The sequence below is a fragment of the Crocodylus porosus genome, unplaced genomic scaffold (assembly GCF_001723895.1).
Source record: "Crocodylus porosus isolate Cpor-Errol unplaced genomic scaffold, CroPor_comp1, whole genome shotgun sequence".
In the NCBI taxonomy this organism is placed as follows: Eukaryota; Metazoa; Chordata; order Crocodylia; family Crocodylidae; genus Crocodylus; species Crocodylus porosus.
The window spans coordinates 138,175,128-138,195,509 of record NW_017728906.1 but is presented as its reverse complement, the minus strand read 5'-3'; positions in this window follow the sequence as shown (position 1 = coordinate 138,195,509).

Here is a 20,382-nt window from a genome sequence, read left to right as displayed (position 1 = left end):
GAGGGAATCTCCACCTGCCTCTGTATGATACTCGTGAGTAAGCCACCTGAGATCTAACTAGATAACATAGCTTGCAGTAACTGAGATGTGTGATCAAAGGCTACCCAGCCACCCTGTTTGTTTTCTGATATTGTTCTACCCTGTACCCTATTCCAAACCTACTCCTTCTAACCAATAAACTTCTCCTTTTTACCTAGCATGGGTGACTTATTGGGAGAGGGACTAAATTATGCTTTGGGGTCCCCTTGGTTTGGCTGACTAAGAAAGACCACTGTTTGTGCTTCAGTCTGAGGGAAGCACCCCAAATTCTTGAAGTGGGTTGAGTACCCTCAAGGACAACTAGGCCTGTGTTTCCCAGGGGGACAGTGCCAGGATCAGGCCAGACACTGGGTGGTGGTGGCACTACCCCCAGGCTAGTGGGTGTGCTCCAGGAAGGGAGTTGGTTAGAGCTCAGGCACCCCCAGGGAGGCACTCGGAGCCTTGAAGGTGGTCAGGCACAGTGAGGTGGGTGGCTCAGCATGTGACCACCCCCTACTGGCTCACCACAAAGTGCACATGTAGATGCATCCAGTGGGTGCGTCCACACACACTCAAACAAGAGTGGCACAAATTTGTGCCAGAGATTTTTGCCTCAGCACACATGCTTGGACAGGCACTTTGGTGTGGGGCAAGTTGTGCCACTTGGGGCAAAATGACCCTGCCCAGCTCCCCCTGGATCTTCAGCCAGGGGGAGCTACAGTCTGGGACCAGCACCTGTGGGTGCCCCAGCTGTATAAAAACCTGCCCTGTGCTGGCTCCAGCAATATAAAAACCTGCCCTGGTGAGCAGCTCATGGCTACTTGCCCTCAGGAGCTGCAGCTGTCTCATCTGCTTTGTGGTTCTGAGCAGTGCCAGCCTTTGCTGTTCCACTCCCTGTCCCATGCTGTTCCTGGGAAAGCCCTCAACTGGGAATCAGAGAGTGAGCTGGGCCCTTTCCTTCTAGGCCAGCCTCCTGGGCCCTTTCCTCTCAGGACAGCCTCCCCAGCACAGGCTGCTCTAGAGGTGTTGCTCTAAGACTGTCTCTGGAGGCCTCTCCTACCTGAAGTACTCCCCCACAAGCCACCCCCATCTCTCTCTCACACACCCTTGCTACCACCTCCCTGCCTTCTACCAGCCTATCACATCCCCCAAGTGTCTCCTGGCACCAGGAGCCCCTCCAGGCTGCAGCTTTATGTCCCAGCACTGGTGTAGGCATGGAAAAGAGTTGCAGTGTGGCAGTTACCCCTGCAGCCACAGCTCCCACCAGCAGGTCCCATCGCATCCCACCCCATGTGACCTGCTGGGCATGCAGGGTGGAGTGGATGTGGGGTTTTGATTGGGAAGCAGTGTGGGGGTTTGCAGGATTTGTGGCTGGGTATAAAGTTTTATGGGCTTAAGTTTGTGGGGTATGGGGCTTGTGTGGGGGTTGGGTTTTGTGGCTGGGTATGTGGGTGAGGGGTTTGTGGGGGTTGTTTGGGGGTGTGGGGTTTATGGGTAGATTTTGGGGGGTTTGGTGGATGTGGAGGGACTGCAGAGGGTCATGTGTGTCCTGTGGAGGGGGCTGTGCACTGTGCACCATGTAGGGGGGGGCATTGTCAGTGAGCTGTGCAGGGCTGGTCAGATGGGGTAAATGGAATCCACACACTGAGTAATAATATCAGACAGTGGCTTATGGCTGGCTGGCTGGGATAAGGTGGGGTGTGGGGAGGGGGTTGGAAATGGGAGCTTCAGTGAATGTTGTCAGTGATGGGGTGGCCTTGCACTCAGGAAAATGACACAAGCTCCAGCTGAGGCTAGAGTGCTACCCTGGGAAACAGGGTGAGCAGGTTGCTGCAAAGTCCTATGGGTTACTAGCAGAATATGACTTAACATAAGTCACAGTGGGATTTGTTTCAGATGTTTCTTATGGCACTCTAACCTTCAGCATTGAAGTCTGATACCATATCCATTGAGGGTTATCTTAGAACAGTATCCATCATTTTTATAGTGCTCTATGTGCCCTGATTGTCTGTTTGGTTATGGCTTTAGAGGGCTTTCTGCATGCTTGTAAGGCAATAAGTGTAACTTCTGTACCTGGCCTAAGTGAGAACTATCTTATTTTGTTTAATGAATACATCAGGGCAAAATGATAATCAAGTAATTAAATATTGTATCTGTATCCATTCACACAAGGGGTCTGAATTACAGATTCACAGAAAATTTTATTTTATAGAATTTCCAAATATTATCCTTTAGTTTGCAAGTAATATTCTTCTAATATTAGTCATTGTGTGTGCAAGTGTGCTTGTGTGTAATTTATGTTCAAGGCCCTCAATTTGAACTGCTTAGCATGCAAAGACTTTTTAACATCTATTAGAATATCTCATATAAAACATGGATGATTTTCTTTCTCTTGATGGTTATACGTTCTTGGTATGCCACAGAGGGAAAGCTTGCAAGAATACATTGTGTATCAGCTTCAAACTTGAATATTCACTTTGATGTGATAAAGTCTAAATAATTTATTACTATTTTGAACTCTATGAATATGACTTCAATTAATTTTCTCAGCAGTTTCTATTAATATAATCACAGATACAATATTTCTTTTTTAAATAGGTAGGCTCAGGCTCTTTACCCATCATATAAATATTAATGTTTTCATTCTTTCCTAAACCATTTTGTAACAATTAACTGTGAGTTATTTATTTGAAAACTGAAGGAAAGTAATTCTAATAAAAGAGCCTGAGAAAATAATTAGAAGCTAATGTGAAGGAAATGTCATGAATGTTGTGGTATCTCTGAATGCAGGGCAGAGAGTATTACAAGAACACTTATTGTTATTGTTGTTATTACATATATGTTTTAATGTGAGTAGTAAATAGGACTGCCATTCATGGATTAGGACTTCAGTGTGCTAAGTGCTGTATATATATAAATGTTACAAAAATATGCTGTCTGCTTCAGTGAGTGTACACTCTAAATATAATACAAAATAAGATAGTAAGTGTACACACACAATATTAGTGCACAAAGAAATAATCTTATAATGTCCGTCATCTGGACAGACAGTGGTTTTAGCATACTGTCCAGTAACCTGTTGTCAACATAATGAGTAAAACTATTTAAAGCACTGAATGTTTAAGGATCAGACTCCAAAAATCCTTCTTACTTCATATTTTTACTTTTTTCCCTGTGTGCTAATAGAACACTTCATATATTCCATCTGCCATCAAACCTTAATTTAAACAATTTACACTTTGTTATTCTTTTTCTGACATGTAGAGCAAATACAGACTATCTGTGACCTGATCTGCTTCTATCCTAAGACAAATTTACAGTGGGAAACTCCAGTTTCAAACATATAATCTAAAGTTAGGTATACATCCATTCAGTTTTACAAATAGATAAAAATTTAGGTCTTCAGCTATGATAACGTCTAAGTGACCATTTATATAATTGGGGTAGAATTATACTTTCTTTTGCATATCTAAGAGACAGTTTTCCTACCACAGGCCTGGCTGTTTGTGGATCTGCCTTTGTCTTGTGGACACCTATCCATACATATGTCAACTGAGCATGCACAATAGGAGAATATAGTTTCATAGTTTCATAGTGTGTAGGGTCGGAAGGGACCTGAGCAGATTGTGTAGTCCGACCCCCTGCCATGGCAGGAAAGAATACTGGGGTCAAATGACCCCAGCAAGATGTTCATCTGCATGCAAGTTCAGGAAAAGGCATGAAGAGAGAACAGAACTGTCATACATTAGCCCTGAAATCTGTGTGGCTAGGGCTTCTAGAAAGCTGGAGATTTAGGTTCTAGGTTTCCATCAGACAGAGCAGTTTGAATCTGCATTGTTCCTGCTTTGCATAAGAGTGCTTTAACCATCATGCTACAGGGCTAGGTATTGGGGTTATTCACACTCTTCTCCCATACCCTTTTTGAAGTTGAGACACAGCCTCATGCATTAAATCATTAGATGAAATAGATGGAGATCAGTGCAGTGGAGAAAGCTCTCCTACATTTAGCATGTAGTTTTAGTCTGCCTTCTAGGCCAGCATCTATCTCACTGGGTCAAACTAAGATTTATATTCCCCTTGGAGACATGAGTTATATCTTCTACTTCCTGGGCAAATTCCATAACGACCTGTTAATGTCTGTGCTTCATTGAAACCTGCTGTTTACATTTTGAGGATCAATCTTCTGCTCACCAGTGTTTGGGGCCTGACAGTTTGACCTGGCAGGTAGTTGCTAATGGTGTGCACCCTCTGTCTTTCTGGCCATGTCTTGATCTTTATATGTAAAACAGGGAGGATCCTTGATCTTATTCACTTGCAACTCTTGGATATTGTTCCTCAGGGCTCTGCCTCCCCTTTCACCCCATTCCTGTGCCAGCCTGATCTTACAGATCTTGCTCAGGTCATCTTTCATCAGAATAGAAAGTATACCTGTTCTCACAATTGGTTCACACTATAACACACAGAGTCAATAGGCCTGTTTAACTCAGTCCTTGGAGGTTAAGTATGTTACATCCTATTGGGCTAATCCTGATAGTTCCTTTTTACTGTTACTCTTTAAAAAATGGATACCTTCATTTAAGAGTCCCTAGTGTTTTACCCCCTTCCGGAGAAATCAACTCACAATTCATTGTTCTTCTTCTTCCAGCAAGGCATTGGGGACCTCTCAGCTCTCCTATTGATGGCAGCTCACTGGACACACATGGATGCTGAGACTCCTATGAGTCTCTGGTCAGAAGAGCAGCTTATTGCCCTTCTCACTTGACCCCTGTCAGGGTGTCACAGTGGTGCAGTGGCTGGGAATCAACAGCCTGACAGCAAAGCTTTGTAGTTCTTCCCCCCCGTCCCCTCCCCCCCATCCCCTCCTGTAGTAGTTATCTTTAAGGGAAAGTTGTGCGGCAGAGCACTTTTGGGTGCCTTCCACTCTAAAGGCCAGAGCAGGCAGCAGGGTAGCTGACTGGTATGGGCCAGCCCTGATGAGGCAGTCACATGACCATAGGAGGGCATCATTATAGAAAGAGGGTCTGAACAGCCTTTATTTTGTCTCAGGCCCTCAGGGGAGCCAGAAGTTTGCTGGCACTAGAAAGCTAAGTGGTACACCACTTCAGTTATTCCTTACAATCCCTTTCATTCCTCCAGGTGGCCCTGCATTCTAGTGCTTCTTTCAGTCCTTTCATAAAAGATAAGATAAAAATCAAGGACATTCTACAAGAGTAAAAACTTTTAGGAAGGAACAATGGTGTGTCCTGGCTGACTATAGGCCCACCAGTCTGATATCAATACTAGGTAAAATAATGAAACATGTGATGTGGTACTTAAAGAATACAAGGACAGAAAGATATTTGATCTAATTTCCATAATCCACATTTATTAGATTTATTAATCTTTTCCAGTGAGATTGCTCATTTAGTTGAGGAAGATAAGAATGTTCATGTAATTTATTTATATTTCCACTGGGCATTTTACTGGGTACATAAAACATTTTGATTAAGAGGATGATCTAAAAAAGGGCCTACATGCTTCAAATGGGATTTAGGAAGATTTTAGACACCTAAATTCAAAGCTAGTATGTTGAAAACTAATATCTTATGTATGCCACCTAAGCCTGGTCTAGGAGAGGATCCTAATCATTAGACTTCAGAGTCAGATCTCCTCCTCCCCAACTTCCTTAATTTTATGCTTCCTACACAGGGCATTCATTAGTCTAAAAAACAAGAAATAGGCTGGGGATCAAATCCCAGAGCAGTGGTTACAGTCATTCAGTTATAGAGGCAAACCTTCTCTGGGTCATATTAAATAGGTTTATAGAAAAGGTATAAATCAGAGACAAGGGGACCATTTCAAAACATCTTTCAATTTGGAAGGAACTTTTTCCAGAGTTTGTTGAGAGCTTCCTGTAACTTTCCCAACCCACATCAGTGAGGTATGGGTAAAAATTATATAATTGTATAGGCCTAGATCTTGTTCTGCTTTCAAGACGTGTGAGTTCAATTAAGATAGCTTCTGCATATCTAAAGGAAGAATTCTATTTTCCTTTGTATGGCTAAATGGCAGGTTTGTAGCTCTGCACTAGGCCTTTTTGGGCACTTATCCCTGAATTGCTGATCGATAAGCATGCACTTGTACACTAAGCATTACTCAGTTGGCTACACACTGGTATTCTGCACCTGAGCATAACTTCAGGAAAACCTGCTAGAAGGGACTGAACATGTATTTTTCTGATTATGCAGCACAGTATTCCAAACACCATGCCACAGGTTAGGTATTAACTGAATCCCATCTTGAGTGCTGTTTCTGAAACTGAGCCACTGCCCTTTGACTTCAATAGTCATTGGATAACATTGATGGAGAGCACTGTACTGGGAAAGTTTCTGCCCCTTGGGAGACAGAGTCCAGGCTAGAGACCAATCCCATTCCACTCAGGGCAGCACCTATATCACTAAGTCAAACAACTTCTATCCCTACATGTTCCCTCCCCCAGGTGCCTAGAGTGCCAACTTCAAAAGTAGTATGATACTACTGAATGAGCAAGGGCCCATAACCATGCAACAGTTAGCTGTTATTAAAATATAACAGCCTTCCTCTTACAGTAGCTTACATGTACTTAAACACTGTGATTGGACACCTATGTAGCTATGAGCTTGCCCAGCCAATACATTATTGCTGTCATTGTATGCAGGGGTTATGGAATTGCAAGTTACTGAAAAGTCATTAATATATCTAATTTTTAACATACCTTTATCTTCACATTAAATGCATGTCATAAAAGGTCCAGGAAAGATGCACCCACCTTTTGCCTAACAGATGCTAAGACACTTGACCAAGAAGTAAAAGACTTGGATTTTAAGCCTTTGCCTTACAGGCTTTCCAGCATCTACTTCACAGGAGAGGATCTAAATTCCAGGCTATGGGATGAACAGGGCTGAAAATGTTCTAAATATGTCCTGTTAAGGTTGTTCTACTCAACAGTTCAGAGTGAAAGAGTCTTAGTGGCAGAAGAAAAAATGTGAAATGCACTGGGATTCCATGGCCTGGAGCAGAAGGAGCCCTATGTAATGCTTTCAATGCGGTTTATGTATGTTAGCATGAAGTAGCCATTAGATAAAATGCATAAAAAGCATACGGATCAGGGGCTAGAAAAAGAGAGCAGTACACCTTTGTATCTGGAAAAGAATCAGCCCTCTGAGGTGAAATATGTATTTCTTTGGCTAAATAGCCATATAGGCTTAGGTTTCTAATAGGCATAAGATGTTCTTGGGCCATAATTTCTAGTACAGGAAAATTATCTTCAATTGTAGTGGCAATGTGGGAAGACGTTCCTGTTAGATTGATAGCTAGAATTGCAATGCATTATCTTGCCCTGATAATCCACATCTCAGGTCCTGAATTTCAACTAAATCCAAATGCTCTACTGTATGGAGTCAAGGTGCCAACCTAAGCTAGCTTATCAGTCATGCTGGGAGGCTTTGCTGCACAACCTTTGCTCCCAGACATAAATAACATGGATGATTCATTCTATATAACCCCTGCCATTTCACTCTATCCAGTGCTGCCTCCAGAAATCTTGCAGAAATAGGGTTTGCTGAACATCTAAACCCTCCTTTTTCTCATATACTAAAGTGTTACTAAGCTCATGTTTTGTTTCTCAATAAGCTCATATTTGCACACTAGGTGAATTTAGTGAAACATTTTTTGCTGCTTAATGTCAACTAAAATATGTGCATTGAACATATGCATGTGTGTGCGCGCGCACACCCCCCCCCCCACACACACACACTATTCCCAGTATATGAAGTCCCTTAAAAATCAAATAATGGAATCTACAGGCTCTAAGTGAAGCCTGTAAGAACATAATAGGTTTAATTAAGCTAAAGTAATGATATTGTTTCTTACATTTTATGTTTCTTAGTCTGGTTTTGATCACCTATTGCAGGTCAGTCTCTCACAGTGCAGTAAGAATCATCTTACAGTTTCATAGGTAGGATGTAGTTCATGTATTTGTGTGTGGGTGTGCGTGTTTTCATTTTATTTCCTCTGAAGAATCAAGTATTGGTCACTGTCAAAGGCCAGATATTGTGATTAAATGCTCCAGTAGTTTGATTTTGTATGGTGATCCTTATCTCCCTAAAGGAAGATACTTAGTATTCAGCTAGCATATGTGCCTGACTAAGCCTAAATAAATAAAGTTTTGACTGGAAGAACAAATTATCTTGTACATCATAATTCCGTAGAAATTCTTTGCAAAATAATGTTTGTTACTGTACTCATTTTAAGTGATTGGCACATTCATTGTAGTGAAAAGTACCCAAATTTTTGCAAACTGCTATTTTATGCCTTTTTGACACATTCTTTGTTATTTGCCTTCCCTGCTGTTGGCTATGATAAAATAAGATTAATCTCCTGTCAGTGTCATGTCAGCAACTTTACAGCTTTCATACATGTTGAAAGTATGCTAACTAATTTCCCTCATTTTTTTCACACTCCTCCTACTTCAGTAGTGGATGTACTTTATGTTAAATAAAAAGGATGTTGAGCTTTTATGTTCTTATATCAAATGACAGACTGTATCACTAATGGCCTGAACTCCCAGAGAAAAAAATCTGCTTGCTTATTTGTGGTGAATCATAAATAGTTTAGGTTAAAACACTTGGGGAGAAAAAAAAATTTTTAAGTATTTTTTAAGTGGTATTTTTAAGTACATTCAGAGAGCAGGAAAACCATTAGCTATCAGATTCTCCATAGACACTATTTCTGTTCAGATATGAGAGATTTTTCATCTGTGTACCTGGATGGTAAAATCACAGGGCCCAATACTCAAAAAAAAATAAAAATAAAATAAAACAAAAATTTATGAATGAGGTTCTTCTGAAGCAAGAAAATGCTTTTTAAAAAGTACTGTGGAAGTAGAACAGCAGATCTATTTGAGCAGCAAAGTGCAGAAAAGAGCATTCAAATTCTCAGGGCCTTGTTACACATTTCACTTTGAGCTGCTCAAATGTTGGGTAGAGTTAGTGCTAGCTCGAGTTTGGAGCAGTAACATCTTAAAGCTAAAAGCCTTCTCTGACCATCCCCCACCTCCATAGCTGTGACTTCCACTAGAGGACTGGGAAGTAGAGCCTGACTAGGAGCTACAACTTTCATTTGCCACTACAGGGTTGATGAACCAGGGCAGGCTTCTATCCCTGTTTGGGGGAGGGTGGGGGGAGAGAGATGGATGCAGGAACATGAAGCTGGGAGCTAGAGACTTGATGGGATAGGGGGTGGGTAACAAAATGGGAGGTGTAAAGAAAATGGGGTTTGGGAAAGTGAAGTCACCCACTGAAGAATAAAATAAAAATAAGTAAAAAAGATTTTAAAAGAATTTAAAAATAACTAAAGAGGAAGTAAATTCAATGAAGTCTCCTGTTTTAATAAACTGGAATTTGAGACTTAGGTGTGAGGGTGCCAGTCATGCTTCTGGGCATTGGTGATGTGTAGGGGGCAAGATTGGCCATGCATCCCCTGGAAGAACCAGCTGCAAAAGCGGAAGTGCCAATGAAACTACACTTCCAATTTTGTTGCTGGCTCAATGAACGGTCACTGGGAACCCCCCCCACCCCATCAGTGATTGTGTGCCCCCACGGATTCAGGAGACGCCACTCACCCATGCTTCTGGGGTGGCTCAGAGGTGGGAATGGTGAATGAAGGTGCTTTTGGAGGAGCTATTGCCCTTGCTCAAGGAAGAAATCCCCAGATCATGGGGACCCAATCTGTCTCCCTAACTTGTTCTCCCCACCAACCCTCTAGACTCCACTCCCAGACCTGTCTATGCCCTGTGACCTGGTGAGCTAGAATATGCTCTGTAGGCTGTTTCCATGGTGTTGCACCCCTGGAAGTAGGAAGATCATATTCCCAGGGGAAAGAGGGAGAGAGTTGGTTTGGTGACAGAACCACACCATGGGCAGCAGGGGCATCTACACACCTACCAAATACTCCAGCAGCCTCAGCAGCTCATCTGTTCAGCATCCCTGCACTTCAAAATGCTGGCAGAGTGCTTTAAATAGATCCCATCATATAAGTTTTAGTTAAAGTACTCCAACCACCATTTTGAAGCATGGGATGATGAATACAGAAACTGCTGCAGGTGCTTTAATTACAGTGGCTCCCAAGAGCCACTCTAGTTAAAGAGCCCCCACCTCACCCAAGAGCATATGTAAAGATGCCTTAGAGTTCAGGGAGTGGAAAATTTGTCCACATAGAACAGAAGGATGGAGGAGGGGACATTGCATCCTGGGATGCTGAAGGATTGAAAGTTGGGTGGCTTATCTGTCAGAAGTGGCCACATGTTAATGTAACACAAGCTTCATAGGCACTGAGTACATGGGGATCTGAGGACCTTGGCCTCCCTTGGAGGAAAATTAGGTGATATTTTTTTTCCTTTAAAAAAGAGAAAAATGCAGGAAACAATGGATTTCTCCTTGCAGGCTGGCAGAGTTTCAGCCTGCAAGGGACTGCTTGGGGCTGGGGGAGCTAGGAGGGCAATCAGAGGCAGGGGCACCATGTGCATGCTCATGCATGGCAGGAGGCACTGTGAGCATGCTTATGCACATGGCAGGCAAGCAGCAATGGAGATCAGCTCCCACCTCCAGGTAAGTGTATAGGGAGTGGGGAGGTGGGGGCACAGGCAACACATTAGGGCAGTGGGAAGGGGAACAGGTGATGCATTGGGGTGGGGAGCACAGCTGGCATGGTGGAGCCAAGGTGATGTGGTGGAGAGATGGGGGGCACATGCCACCCAAGATTTTGCACCTATAGCAGGGTGTGGGGCACAGGGCTGCAGCTGGGCTGGTACAGCTTCAGAAAGGAGCTGCCTTTGCAGCCCAATGGACAGGACCCAGTATGGGAGGGAGCACTGCTCTGCCATAGCCACCAGAGTGAGGTGTGGCAGTGGTGGCGGTGTAGAGTTATATCCTCACTACTTCCAGGCATGCAGGGGGGCCCTCACTTTGGAAGCTATGGTGGTGTAATATCCCCCTCTCCCACACACACACACACCAGGTCTCATCCACTGGGCCACACAAGTGGCTCCTGCCCTGAGCTGGTCTGGCCTGGCTGCAGGTATGTGCACCTCACCCCCCACCCCCCTTGTGGATACAGAAAGCTCAGAAGACATGTGCCCCTCCCTCCCCCATCAAGTCACCTGTGCTCTCTCCAAGCCCCCCTACTCACTGCCTGTGCCCACACTCTACCCCAAACACCCACCCTGTTCCCTGGGGTCTGAGGGCAGGGGGTACACACTGAGGGTCTGAGGGCAGGGGGCACATGTACATCATCTTAGGTCCCCCCAGCAAAAATAAAAGTCAGTGCCTACGATGAGCTTGATAACATAGATCAGAGATAAACCTGCCTTGGAATGGCGTAATTTTAAGCTGCCTAAAGTGTGCTTAAAACTAATTCCCGGTGTTAATATTTTGACAGTCCAGGGTTTAAGAGCTGCAGGAGCTGGCTAAAATTACTGTGTAACAAGACTGAAAGGCAACAAATTGATAGAATGATAGGTTGGCTTCTTTTAAGAAACAGCGGCTATAATTCAGTATAACAATTCAGCCATGGATTCATAATTTACATCTACAGAGTAAAGTAGGCCTGATTGCTGTTAATGGCAAGTTACCATTATTCTAATATGAAACTCAAAGATTAAATGTTCAGAGCTGATTAAGGATATAAGTTGACCTGATCATATCCACTGGAGTCTTCACAAATTCTGACTCCACATTACTTATTGAAAGAACTGTGACTCAGTATAAATTTTGTTTTATAAATGGTATTGTTGATATTAATTACAAACAAATAAAAACAAGAAACCCTAAGAATAAACCAACAAGAAAACTTTTATTTTTTGAAAACATCTGTCAACATATAGAATCTTAATGTTCATTCATCCATCAGCAGATTTAAAAATAATTTGGACAACCCATGACTAATTTGTGATTTTATTAGCAAGGCATCTTTACAGCAACTTCTATATTTAGGAATTGGACATGGGTTGAACACCTTCTCTTTTAATGATTTTATTTTGGAAGAAATTACCTTTTAGATTTATCAGGATAGAACCTATTTAAAATGAACAACAATTAACATTTGTATAATTTCTACACTCCAAAAGATATGCTTCACACATCCGTAGTGTACCAAAGTTATGTAAATAATATCAGAGTCTCTAAAAGCTGAATTTATGTACCAGACAATTACATTAATGGCAATATCAGCACTGAAAGTTTAAAAAATGCTGTAAAGGAATCAGCTAGGAGGATATATTTTTTTGAAATATTAGAAGTTTTAGAAACACGGGTCTTATACATGTTTCAAATTAATGTCATTATCTTTTTCTTCATTGAGAGACTGAAATATCTATTCAAGTCATAGCTACAGCTTTCAAGAGCAGTAAGATAATCTAGAGAAAGAAAGTATGAAGATGAATCTATGAAATTTTCCACCCACCACTTATTGCCCACTGATAATAAAAAGATGGCATGCATTAATCATTGTTAAAGTCCTCTGTGCTTCAGGTCAGTCTTATTTTTCCCATAAAGCTAAGTAATGTGTTTTTACTGTTTACAAAAATACTATGAAAATTCATGGACCGAACTGTATCAATTGGAAACATTGAACATAAGCAACCCAATCATGATATAATGAAATAGTGAAGGGGCATTAATAAATTTACAAGTTTATAAGATCTACCATGCATTTACCATAAGATATAGGAAATCTACCTAGCTAGGAAATGGCTAGAAGGAAGTGGGGCTTCTAGCATTGATCCTTCCTTCCGGTGAGGTAGATGTTCCTCCATTGGACTGCCTCCTATCCATTTTATCCAGTAACTTACAAGGAGCTCTGGAGCAGGCCCTAGCTTAAGCCTGGCCTATTTCATAGTAGTTACAGCAATATAATGGGAAGTTCCAACCCCATCTGGGCAAGACCATCCTAGAACCTGGGTATACTACTTCCTTGGTGAGTACTCTAGCTAAAATACGAGTGTTCCCCTTCATTCAATACTTGTTTGTCATTGGTTTTAGGCCACCTACATTTTGGGGCTTTTAGACACCGGTACACATCCTGAAGGAGATGTACGTACATGGCTGTGCAGCCTCAGTTTATTTATGTGATACACTCACCTATGTGGTTGTCCACAGTGTGGTGATATCGCCTTATCAGCGCCCACAAATGATACTTAAACAAATAAAGAACTGATATTTAAATGATCACCGCAAAACTGAATGCAATTCCATGTTAATTTTTGTACAGTAGGACATTTTATTTCAACATTATTACATAATGTGTGTATGTGTGTGTGTGTATAGATATATAATTATACATAATTATTTTATATAATTTTATTGTGTAAAGTAAATATCATATTATGGATAATTAGTAGTAGGATGTGTACAGCTCTTGAAAGCTGTAGCTATGACTTGAATAGATATTTCAGTCTCTCAATGAAGAAAAAGATAATGACATTTATTTGAAAATACTCAATACATATTGTCAGCTTTCATGATTTTTTCACGAGACTTGTGGCATTTTGTGTTTTTCTTAAAGCTCTACTTTCGGAGGTTATTTTATTTTGTATAATTACTGCTTTTATTTAAAAATAAAATCAATTTCTAGTCTTTATTGTTGCAGAGAAAAGCTCAAATATTCTTTCTCAATGTATTTCAGTTTTTCAGGAGCAAATTAAAATTAGTTTTGTAATAATTATACACGCACACACACATGCACACAATTTTAAGTCAATGCCATTATTTTTTAATCTTTAGTTGTCAGAGATATTTAAACTGTATTGTACTTTTCCCATAAAACTGTAGTCTGTTACTCTAAACATGGGCTTTTTCTTTGTTTTGGGGGATGTTGAATATGAGACCGCAACTCCATGTGGTGCCCAGTGACTAGGTAGATGATGTTCCAATTGCTCATGGATCCTGGTACTAATTAGCCAGAGCAAGCAGGGAGCAAGCACCAGCATGCATTGCTCGCAACAGCTTTATTAAGAATGGAGACAACTTCAAACAAGAGTCCCTCACAGACACACAGCCTGTGAATCAGGGGACCTGCATTGAACGTTAGTTATTTTCACATTTTATACACCTTGGTTCATACTCATTAACATCCTCCTGCTTTCATCCCTCCTCCTGTTCCAACAATTTTTCCTCCCATCTCAAGTTCCACCTCAGTTTATGGTTTACTTCATTAGTATATAATTGCCTATGCACTTCCTTCATTTACATGTCTCTCTGCTAAGAGTGCCTGCATAAGGCCATGAACCTGGGTACTCTCGGTCAGTCACTGGTTCATTCTGTTTCTTTGCTGACTTCAGCACCATCTCCAAGGCTTTCCTTCTGCTTTATCTTCTGATGATCGCTAGCGGGCTGCATCTTGGTCTTCTTACACAAGGGATCATGTATCATACACACTATTCCATTGTTAAAGAAACTACTTGCTATTCACGGGTTTGTTATTTGCAGTTTTAAATATGCGTGAATGTCAAACCTGCATCTTAAATACACTTACAGGAGCTCCTTGGGAGCTGTGTCTTGCTGCTGCCAGGCTCCCACCACTACCATTGCACTTCTGCCATCGCAAGCACAGCCATGGCCCTCCTCCAGCTACCGGGGGCACTGTGTTCATGAATGCAGACAGCGTTGATGAACGCAGTGCCTTATTCATGGATTTCACCATTCACAGGGATCTTGAGAATGTACCCCCCACAAATGGCAAGAGTTTCCTATATAGGTAAACAGGCTGGTCTGCATGATCTGTGTCTTACTTCCAACCTTCTATGTCAGGTTCTTGTTTATCGGGCAGAAATGAATTTGAGCCACTGCATTTTATCCTCATTTAATTGTCCTTGAAAACCATCACTTCCATTCTCTACTTCTTTTGCTTCTCTAGTGTATGAAAGAGTACTTGAAGGATAAATAAAAATATGCAGAGACATAGAATCATAGAAATTCATGGAATAACACAGAACTAGGGCTGGAACTTACCTCCAGAGGTCATCTAGGCCAAATGCCTGCCAAACACAGGCTCATCCCTAGTCAAACCACCCATACAAAACATAATCTAAACTCTGTATAAGACTACCATGAACTCTGACACAACACAGTCTTAACCCCTAGCCTGCCACAGGAGAAGCAAAGGAACCACAGAGCCAATGCTTTGCTTCTACAAAATGTTGCCAATATATCCTGAAAAGATCCCAGGTAGAAGGCCACATCCCCTATTACAGAAGAAGTAAAAACCCCTATAGTCTGTACCCATCTGACTAAGGGTTAAAATTCCTTCCTGACTCTAAATACAGTCCTAAAATGGTCTGAGCCTGAGCAGAGGGGCAAGACCCTCTCACCAGGATTCTTTGGCTTTCATCCCAGATGGAGAATTGGCTCACCACAATCAAAGTCCACAGCCTTGGCTGTAGCAAACACCCAATGACTCTGGAGAGGACTTAAAAACACCCTGATATGTACTAGAAAGCTCCAACTTCTATGCCAGGGTGGTGTGGGACTGTTCCTGGCAAAGCTGAGACTCTTAACAGGTACCTCACTGGCACCCTTTCTAAGTCAGTGCCCAGGACTGGTGCTCATCTTACACCCACATTAGTTAAACTATTGGAAATCTGTATGTGGTAACATAAATTTGTCACAGATACATACTATATATAAAACTAAAGTTTTCTCTCACCCCTGCAACTCTACTGATTTTAGTGGCATTGAATTACTAAAACTCATGACAAAAATTGGTTTTCAAAATATTATAGCAAGGATCAAAAGAAGGATCAATGACACTTTATTGCCTGAGCTCTATTTCTGGCATACTTACCAACATTCAAAATTTTATTAAAGAACACAAAAAAACTGTGGGGAGAAAGGTTTTATACTCTGCTGTATACTCTACAGAGAGTCTTTGGAAAACTATAGAATTAACAGTTACCAACTACTTTCAACACTTTTTCTTCTCCCTATTTTTTACTCTCTAATTTATTTATCTGGCAAAGATAATATTCAGTTTATGCGTTAAGCAAATAATATATTATGTGGTCATCTTAAAATAGACTTAATAGAATTTTGTGGCTGCTTCCACACATGCATTCATGTGCACTTATTGCAGCTCAAGTAGCAGCAGCACAAATTTGTACTGGAGATTTGTGCCTCTGTGCACGCACTTGAACATGCACTTTGCTGTGGGGCAAATTGTGCCACTTGGGGAAAACTGACCCTGCCCACCTCCTCCCAGATCTGCAGCTGGGAGAGATAAAGGCTGTGCTGGCCCCAGCAGTATAAAAAGTTGCCCTGATGAGTAGCTCAGAACTACTTGTCCTCAGGAGCTTCTGAGATCTGGTCAGTTGATATATGGAGACACAAGCCCCTTGTGCCAGCTGGACTGCTTCACAGTCACCTACAGTGGCCCCTGCACCCTCTGGCGGTGAGGGTGGCAGTGAAGGTTGCTGCCTGGCTGTGATCTGCTGCAACCTGCAACAGCATACGGCCTCTTTGACCTGCAGCCTTATGTCTACATTCCTGCCAGGCCTGCAGCCTCATGTCTACATACCTGCCAGGACTGTACCATGGCCACTGCAGTAGAGTTTCCTGCACCTCTGAGCCAGATGCTATTGGACTGTGGCTGCACAGTTGGCCTTTGTTCATCACTGCTGCCATGAGTAGCTCCATCCTGTCATCTGGGCAGCTACTGCCTGGAAGATGCACTCATTTTGTTCGACCCAATTTGAACTGTCAAGTCATGTCCTCCTGGCCCCAAATATCCAGGAGGTCAGCCACCTCATTTGCCCTCCAGCTGAGTCCCTGGTACCAGCCCTAGGCAGGCTCCTCTGCTGGGGTCCTGCTGCTTGCCTCACTAGCAGGAATCCTGGTGTTCCCTGTTTAAGAATTGCAAATTCTCTGATAAAAAAATCCCAAATTCACTCATTAAAAACCCCCAAAATCTGTGTTCTTCCATAATTAAAATGAAATCCATAATTAAAATGAAATGCCACTACGTGCGCACGCACACACACACACACACACACACACACACACACAGAGCAGTCAGGCAATGTTTTAATGATATAATTACCATTTGAAAACAATTTGGAAGCCTACCTATGCCTCTATCATCATAATAAAATAAATTCTAAATATGCATTGGTGTTTGCTTTTTTTTTTAAACATAGGAAAATTAGAGCTCTCCCTGACCTCTTTGCTAACCAGGATGTGGGGACAGCTCTCCATGCAGTCACAACTCCCACCAGAAGGTCCCATCTTGTCTGGTGGCTGGGTAGACAGGGTGCGTGATGTGGGAGGAATGTGGGTTCACAGGAGGGGTGTTGGAAAGGTGTGTGGGTTTTGTGGGTATGGGAGGATGTGGGGTTTGTAGGTTGGTGTCTGGAGGGTGTGGGCATGGGGGGATGTAAGGTTTATGGAGGGTGTTTGAGTGGGGGCTGTCACATGCCTGCCTCCCACCCTTCTGTGGTGCACAGCCCCTGATGCTGGCAGCAGTAGCCAGACAGACCATTGGGGCATTCATGGCCCACTGGAGACATAGCCCCACAGCAGACAAGTGCTGCCTGAGACCTGGGGGCTGCACGTGGCTACCAGAGCCAGCCTGCTCTGGCCCACTGGCATGTGCCTTCCAACACAACCAGGATGGCTCCCCTCCACCCCCATGGTCCCCAGGTACAGTGTTGAGAACCATGGAGATGGGAGAAGCCATTCTGGTTGTCTTCAAAGATGTGTGCCAGCAGGCCAGGCCAAGCTAGCTCTGTTCACCATGTGCAGCCCCTGGGTCTCAGGCTGCACCCCTCTACCAGGGGCTGGGCCTGTAGCAGGCCATGAGCACCCTCACAGCCCAACTGGGTACTGCTGCCAGTGCCAGGGGCTGTGCACCACAGTGGGGTGGGGGGGTGGGCATATGGCAGCTTCCCCTCAAATCACCCCACAAACCCCACATTTTCCCCATACCCACCCACATCCTCCCACACCCTGCACATATCCACCCACAATCCCTCACAGAAACTCCACAATCCCCTCCACTCCCATGTCCCTGATTACTGGGTACAGAGCCTGGGTCTAAGCTGTTGTTGCAGCCTTGCCCAACTTCTATTTGCTTCAGCATGCTGATATAGTGTACTGGAACAGCAGGGGCATGGACCAGCCGTAGAGATGCTCTGGTGGTTGCTAGATAATCTCCTTAGAGGACCCACCTCTGGTTGCTTCAGGGCATACTCCCAGAGTGCACCCTGTGTTTTTTCCCAGGGTTTTTTTTTTTTAATACCAGGATTTCCTAGTATCAAATTTAGATTCCTTGCTGCATTAACATTTTTTCATTTGTGGCCTGTCTCCTGTGGCATCTCAAACCTTTTTGAGACAGCGCAACAGGCACATGCTCATTCATCTGACTGTGGCCTGTAGGTTTTATCATGCCCTTCACTTTGCCCTCTTTTTACTCTTCCATCAAAAGAACCAAGATCTCTTTACACATTCAACCAAATATATTTCCCTATCTAGACTAGACAAAATTTCACCAGTTTCTGAAAAGACCAGATGACACTCCTAAAATAGCCAGCAGAAGATCTTGATGTGGGATATCTGTTCCTCTATCTCTGTTATAAGCAGAGATCATTCCTAATAATAAATTTATCTCTCATATGGCTATGTAAAATATTGCCACTTAGTTGTCTCTCTCATAACATGCTTAATGCCCCAAATTTTATTCCCCAAAATTTTATTCTTGTCTTAGTTTGTAGGAAGTTATTCATCAAAATGGCAGAACATCTTAACTGTCTATTTTCATTTACACCAAACATGTGAGGAAAAAATCTAACAGAAAAAATAGATGCCGTTTTGGCAGAAACATAAATCTATGAATAAAAGTAGTGGTACATCCTAAGAGTCAGAGAATTCTGCTCTGTACCACAAGTTGCTGAAATTTAACCTGAATAGTAAGCCTCAAAAAACAAGTGCATTGTTAAACACAATTTATTTTTAAGTTAGTTTTTTAAGGAAGAGATCATTCATATTTTGGAATTTTCCCAAAGTCTTAACTGTAAATTACAACTAATACTAACTGAAAAGGGAAAATGGATTTTCTATACTGAAGCTTTCAACAACAGACAATAAAAGCATGACCTTTCATTTAGAGTCGATAAAAGTCTGCATAACAAACAACACTATCTCTAAGGAAGAAAGATATTTTTTTCCTGAAGAAACAATACACAACAAACTAGGTTTGAAGATGAAGATGTATTGTTGAAACCAATTACACTGAAGGGAAACATAAATAAAGTCTCTGCATTTCTGTCAGATTTGGACATGTTCCTGGGACAGGAGGTAACATAAACGTGATGGCTATGAGATCACAGTATAAGCTGTTTTATGTAGGAAATTTAAAAAATCCTGAATGCTAGACATTAAATCTTTTTTTCTTTTTCTTTTTTTTAAAAATGTTTTCACTTGTGTTCTCTAGCACACAGAAATGAAAAAGTAAAATATGACTCAAATGTATATTATATGAATTAAAAAGCCAAAACCTGACTGGAGTTCCTTAGGTAAAATACTACAGTAAATACATCAGTGATCCTGGACATTTTGTTTGCTTTATATATATATGTTGTATTCACATTCAATTCAGAAAAATATTATAAGGCATGCCATTTCAATATATATTTTTCAGCCAAAGTAAAATTCACTTTGAAGCCCACTGATAACATTTCCCAAGCTAGAACTATGCAAATAAATGATGTTTTAAATTGGTCTAAATGCTTTTTTCCCCTAGAAAATTGAAGAAATGTGAAAATGTGAAAAAAATGATAGAAAAAGGTGAAATATTTCATTTGACCCTTGACACAAAACAATTATTTTCTTTCTTTCCTTTTTGCCTTCCAGACATCCAGTTTGGGACATTTTCATACCTCTTTAATACAATTGGCAAACAAAGAACTAGAGTCACAATTGGACCTTGGTGACATTTGGCCAGCTGGTTAATGGGCATTGCTCCTTATTATAAAGTATTCACCTATAGCTAGCCATTATAAAGTATTCACCTGTGGTGCAAAAGATATAGGTACACATTTCCTCTCTCCTGATTCAGAGAAAGGGCTTTAACCTTGTTCTTATGTCTCTGCCATAACTACTCAGTGAGTTGAAATAAAGGTAAGGGAAAGCTGATATTCAGGTTTCACTGTGTATTAAAAAAAATCTTTTTATTTAATTTTATTATTTTATTTAAATTTTATTTATTTACTAGCAAAATGCAATAAATAACATATGCCAACCTCAGTGGGGTTTTCTTTGTTTGTTTGCTTTAAATTCATCATTTAATTTTTTGTTTCTGATT